The sequence below is a fragment of the Phacochoerus africanus genome, chromosome 6 (genome assembly GCF_016906955.1).
Source record: "Phacochoerus africanus isolate WHEZ1 chromosome 6, ROS_Pafr_v1, whole genome shotgun sequence".
In the NCBI taxonomy this organism is placed as follows: domain Eukaryota; kingdom Metazoa; phylum Chordata; class Mammalia; order Artiodactyla; family Suidae; genus Phacochoerus; species Phacochoerus africanus.
The window spans coordinates 61,072,405-61,078,930 of NC_062549.1; positions in this window are offsets into that span (position 1 = coordinate 61,072,405).

Genomic DNA, 6,526 nt, shown 5'->3' on the forward strand with positions numbered 1-6,526 from the left:
AATACTACTTATTCTGGGATGGCACTACGCATCGAAAAACTGATGTATTAGTTTTCCTGGGCTGCCAAAACAAAATACCACAGACAACAGAAATGCATTTAAACAACAGAAATGTATTTTCCACAATTTAGGAGGCCAAAGTCCCAGATCAGGTTATTGGCAGAGTTGTTTTCTCCTGAGGACTTTCTCCTTGGCTTGCTGATGGCTGCAAGGACATCCTCTTATAAGGACAAATTGAATTAGGGTCCACATTAAGAGCCTCATTTAACTTGATTGCCCCTTTAAAGGCCCTATCTCCAAATACAATCACATTGTGAAGTAATTACTGGGGGTTAGGGTTTCAACATAAGAATTTTGGGGAGATACAAGCCAACCCATAACAACTAGCAACACCACTAAAAATGGAATATCAACCTATCTATGATTTGCCCTTTTTTTCTGAGATTAGAGATGATTTATCCCAAATAATATTAAGACTGAAAAATTATATGTTACCTATGAACTCTCGGGGCAAAAATATGTTTGTTCAGTTCTTCCACGAAGAACACTATTATTCTTCCTGAAAAATATATAGAACTATAATAATTCTTATTATTTTGAGAATTATATTTTATTCATTAAATAATTATTACCAATTCCTCTGTATTGCGAAGTTAATATGCATTTTTAAAATTTTTATTTTTAAGGTACTTTACTATTTAGTGGATTTCCAACTCTAGCAATGACATCCAAGTGACATGGAAATCAGTGCAATGCTTTTCCCTTCATATTATGGATCTTGCATGGACAACTTGAAGCCTATTTAGCACAGAGGGATGAGAAAAAAGATTTTTAAATGTAGTTGCATTCTTGGTGATAAGTGGATTCATATTTGTTCACTGAATTTTTTAAAAATGACACTACTATAATACTTGTTTATTTAAACATAGACACACTATGTATCCAAGATTCTATTTCAAAGTGAAAATTTTACTCTTTTCTCTATTTTTGTCCAAAAAAAAGTATAGAAGTAGACATGATTTTTAAAACCTCTATGTTTTACTGTTTGGCGGGTTTCACATTTGCATATACATGTATATGTATTTTTGAAGAGTATGCATATTTTTGTGTTTTGTTATAAATATATATAAATGGTACCATATATTTCACCTTATCATTCAAAAATTTTTGTCATTATATTTTTAAGTTTATTTTTGACACATTAATTTTAGTTCATTCAATAGATAGGCTATATCCCATTTTATAAATATAACATTTTTATATCCCCTCTTGATGGACTTTTATTTTATAACACTTCTTTATTTTGTTTTTACCAGTAATATTGCAATAAACATTTCTGTACATATCTTTTTGTGCATATATCTGAGAGGTTTTTCAGAAATATAAATTCTGGGATACAAAGCATGAAAAAATTTTTATTGTGCTAGATAATGGCAAATTGTTTTTCATCCTATTTTTTAAAAATTAAAATCCTTGAAGATAAACTGTATTTTTACTGATTCCTACAATTTTTAGACATATCTTCCTTTTTGTTTTTTATATCACAGAGACAAGTTTTTCTAAGAAGATAATGAGTTAAAATAAGTAAGAAGATACAACTGTTTTCTGAGCATTACAGGTTTGTCTTACGACTTAATTTGCCAGTGTGTTCATTTCTCCTTGCAAAGTAATTTTGTTGTATGACTGGAGTCCCTTTTCAAATCCTGGGAAAATGCTTACTCATAAAAATCAAAGACAGATTTTTTTTTGGAAAAAATATCTCCAAATTTACCAGCACAAACTGGCAGAGCCAAGGACATTTCTATAAAGGCTTGGGAAAACAAAACCTAATTAATACTACTAAAATTAGACAAACAAAAATCTCTTAGGAATTTAAAAATATATTTTGAGTTTTTAATAAGACAAAGTACTTGATTATACAAAAATATTAATTAGATTTGAAAGAAAATTTTTCATAATGGCTATATACATATATATATATATATTTCCTTTCATCTATTCTATAAAGAGTTTCTATTTTATCCACTGTTTCCATCCGTTTGATCAAGAACTGAGGAAAAGCAGCAATTTGGATTTACCAGTATTTCTGTTGATTCTGGAAATAAAATATAAGCTATTCTACAACACAGAAGACTCATTGAGCTTGATTTATCTAATAAAAGATGTTGGGGGCAATCCTTACCAAACTGCACCTGCAACCTACACCATAGCCCATGGCAATGCCGAATTCTTAACCCACTGAGCAAGGCCAGGGATCGAACCTGCGTCCTCATGGATGCTAGTCAGGTTCGTTAACCGCTGAGCCACAATGGGAACTCCAAATGTAAATACTTTAACTAGATCATGATTTGAGTCAGTAGCAAATTAACAGTTACCTTTAATCTGGCAAAAACAAAGACTTAGAGATTCAAACTCACACCAACACGCGCGCGCACTCACACACACACACACACACACTCTTACTGAAAAGCTAAAGTTTCACTTCCCAGGCAAGTCTTCTGTTAATGTACTTTTACATCCTTCCTACCAAGATCCAGTTGGAGCCCACTTCCCTAAAATAAACCACCTTTTTTTAACCAAAATTGAGCAACAGAGTCATTCAATTTCATGGAATTTCAACGTGTACCTTTTAGAAATGATGAAGTAAGGGAAACTAAACCCAAATCAACTACTGAAGCCCATTAAAGTAGACTTGTTTGCATACTTTGGCTTTATATGGATAACATTCTCCAGAGAGCTGCAGGACAAAAGCAACATGAACTTCTGGGCTGAATGAGATACAGGGTTGTGGCTGATGTTTTCTTGCACAGCCCATTCAGAACTCACATGAGAGCTAAAACCTCGCTGGTGGGTCTGCCCTAGTCAGTACCTCTTGGATATTTGAGTGGACAAAGAGGTTGAGAAGTACTGAATCTGGAAACTTAAAGGAGTTCAAGGCCAACTGAAGTGTGTCATTTAGAAAACTGCATCTTAAATAGCTTTGGGTACTTGATATTTAATTAGAACTCTTGAGATTTCTCTTCTCCACCACATGATCAACCATTCTGATATAAAAGTAGGAGTCTTATAAAATAAATATTGACAGTTTATTCAGTGTAGGATTTCAGCTTTTGAGGGCTAATCGAGAGCCAGCAAGCTAGAAATAGTGGATTTTGGCACAGAAGGACAGGAAAAAAAGGTCTACTGAGTGACTGACATTAGGGGAAAAAAACACTCCAGTTTCTTTAGAGAGCCACAGATAATGTTCTTCTGAATATTCAAATGCATCCTGTTATTTTAAAGTTTAAATATACTGCATAAGAGAATCACAAAACTAAACTTAAAACTACAATTCAAACCAATATAATCAGATAGGATTTGTTAATACTAGGAATTACAGTTCTATAGTATCAAAAGTTGTATTTTATACTTGAAAAAATTTCAAAGCTCTATGTTGTAGAGTTCAAGGTCAAAAATTTTTGACCTCACAAGTCCTGAATGCCAGGATTATGCACATTGTTTCTCAATTTTTGTATGTCTGAGTACATTCAGTACACTTAACGTTTGAGAATTTCTACAACCTGATGAATGAAAAGGTAAAGAAAATATTGATTTTTAGCAATATAAGAAAATAAATTTTATGAAGCTTATCTTTTTTAGACAATGTAATTTTTATGCTATATGTGTAAGAATAAATGGCATGTTTACTTGGTCCAAATGTAAAATAGCTGCACATTTGTCCATGCATTAGACCTAATTTTACAGCACTACCATTTGAAAAATGCAAATTCTCTAAAAATCTTAATCATTAAAAATATGAGAGAAAACACGGATTTGTAAAAATAAGCAGCTATAAATTGAAAATATTTAACCTTACCCTGCAATTACAATAGCCATTAGAGTCTATATTTATTTATTTGGCTTAAATAACAAGCAGGTGTGGGGTACTCACTCTGTGAAGACCTTGTGAGGTTATAGAAAATACATGTATAGGTTTCTGCCCCAGTTCCTGGCACAAAGCTTCAAAACCCATGTAATTTCCTAAGTGATAAAAGCAGGAACATCTTTTGTTCTAATATTTGGTCTTTGACTCTGGTTCCTGACACCGAGCCTATATATCTCTTGGAATTTCCTGGGTGATAAGAATGTCTTTGTTCTAAAGAGGCAACTCTGGGTGGGCTCCTGTGTCTGGGCTGAGCACCAGAAAGACCAAGAAGCCATAATTAGAAGTTCAGAATTTTTACCAACCATACCCCACCCCATCTCTACACCCCCATTACTCCATTCTCCAGAGAAGGAAGAGAGGCTAGAAATACAGTTAATGATCAATAATGCCTATGTGTCAAAGGCTTGGTAAAATCCCCAAAGTACAGGTTCAGAGAGCTTCCAGGCTGTTAAACAGGTGGATATTGGGGGAGTGCCCTTTTCCCTTACCTTGACTTGTTCATCTCCTAGACCTGGATGTTCCTGAATTATATTCTTTTATAAAACACCGGTGATCTAGTAAATAAAAGTTTCTGAGTTCTGCAAATTATTCTATGAATTACTGAATCCAAGGAGGGAGTCATGGGAACCTGGTTTACAGCCAGTATGTGAGAAATACAGATGACCACTTGGGATTGGAACTGGCATTTCAAATGTGGACAGGCAGTCTTGTGGGAGTAAGCTCATAATTCTTCAGATGTGATGCTAACTCCAGATAGACAGTGTCAGAACTGATCTGAATTATAGGATGCTCAGCTGGTGTTGCAAAGAACTGCCTCGGAAAGGGAACCCCCCCCAACATTTGGTGACTTGAAGTGTCAGAAGTTAGGTGTTCTGTGTGATTAGTAAAGAAAAGACACAGGAAGAGGAGTGAGATTTCCCTACTCAACCCTGTTCCATAAGTTTTAATAATGTCCATTCACTAATCACCATGAGACCCCAGTAATGTATTATCTCTGTTTCACAAATAAGCAGATTAGGTAGAGGTGAAGCAATCTGTCCAGTGTTACGTAGCTAGGAAAGGGCAGGGCCAGGATGTGAACTCAGGAAATCTGGCTCCAGAGTTGGAGTTCTTCACTTCACATGACTGGTTTCTCACATAGATCTGCTCAAGAGAAAACTGTGTAGAATGGAAGCTCAGCAAAGAGAAACAGGTCATCAAATTTGAATCACTAATTCTAACAACTTTTGTCATTCTTTAATTTGCTACATATGGAGAGAATCATTGAACTGAACATGTTCACGATCCAGTATAAATTTTCATTTCAGATGGAAATTTTATGGAGATACTCAGAGATACGGCTCACAATCATCTTATTTTTCAGTTAAGAGTGACATCTTTGTCAAATAGACAGTTTTTTCATTTTACTAAAAATAAAGATACATTTCCTCCTGTGATGCAGTAATGTTGCAGATCTAAGAAAGGCAAATTAAAGTTGCTAAGTTAAATGAATCAGAAAAAAACTCAAATTGTTATATTTATTTTAACAGATACTTAGCAAATAGAGTCTATCAAAAAATAGACACTCAGTGTCTCAGTTGCAATATGCACACCAAGATCTCACTTTGGTGGAATATTATCTTGAGAATATGTTTGTATTTTACTTGTTACTGAACTCTTCATCACCTGAGGTTAAGATCTGCTGAGAGTGGATACATCTGAACTCTGCCTGCCATTTCAATAAGAGTGGTGCACATATGTGTGCTATGGTAATGTACACAAATATAGATAGGTCTGAAGGTGAAAAAAAAATGAAAGATAAAAATCCCTGTACTTCTATGAACTGAACTGATTACTTTTTGTCTTTAATCAAGAGGGCCAAATATATTTTTAAAATAAAGGATAAAAAATTAAGAACTAGATAAAAAGGAGTCAAGAGGATTGCCTAAGCAAACACTTTTTTGGTATCAAGGTCTTTAATTATTTTTATTATAAATAATTTAATACATGTATTTTACTACGGCTAATGAATTAATTAATTTTAGGGCCACACCCACAACATATAGAAGTTCCCAGAGCTAGGGTCTAAGCAGAGCTGTAGTGGCCAGCCTATGCTTCAGCCACAGCAATGCCAAATCCCAGCCACATCTGTGACCTACACCGCAGCTTGTGGCAACACAAGATCCTTAACCCATTGAGCAAGGTCAGGGATCAAGCCTACATTCTCATGGATGCTAGTTGGGTCCTTAACCAGCTAAGCCACAGCAGGAACTCCTTTTTACCAATTTAAAATAATTTAAAAGATATTTTTTTTAAATGTAGCCATCATTTACAGGAGATCCTATAAGAAGGATCTTAGAAGTTGACCTAGGAAAACATTGTCTAAATAAATCACTAAATGATCCCTTCCAATTTTAAAAGCCTGTCATGTTCTAAGAAAGATAATTATGACTACTCAAATGTGTCTAACCTTTCTCCCAAAATGAAAAGTTCTTTTCTTGTCTATAAGGAATACTGAGTCACAGACACGTTTTTTATAATCTCATGTTAGAAACTGTAGGAACAGGGAGTTTCTGTTGTGACTCATTGGTAATGAACCTGACTAGCATCCTGAGGATGTGG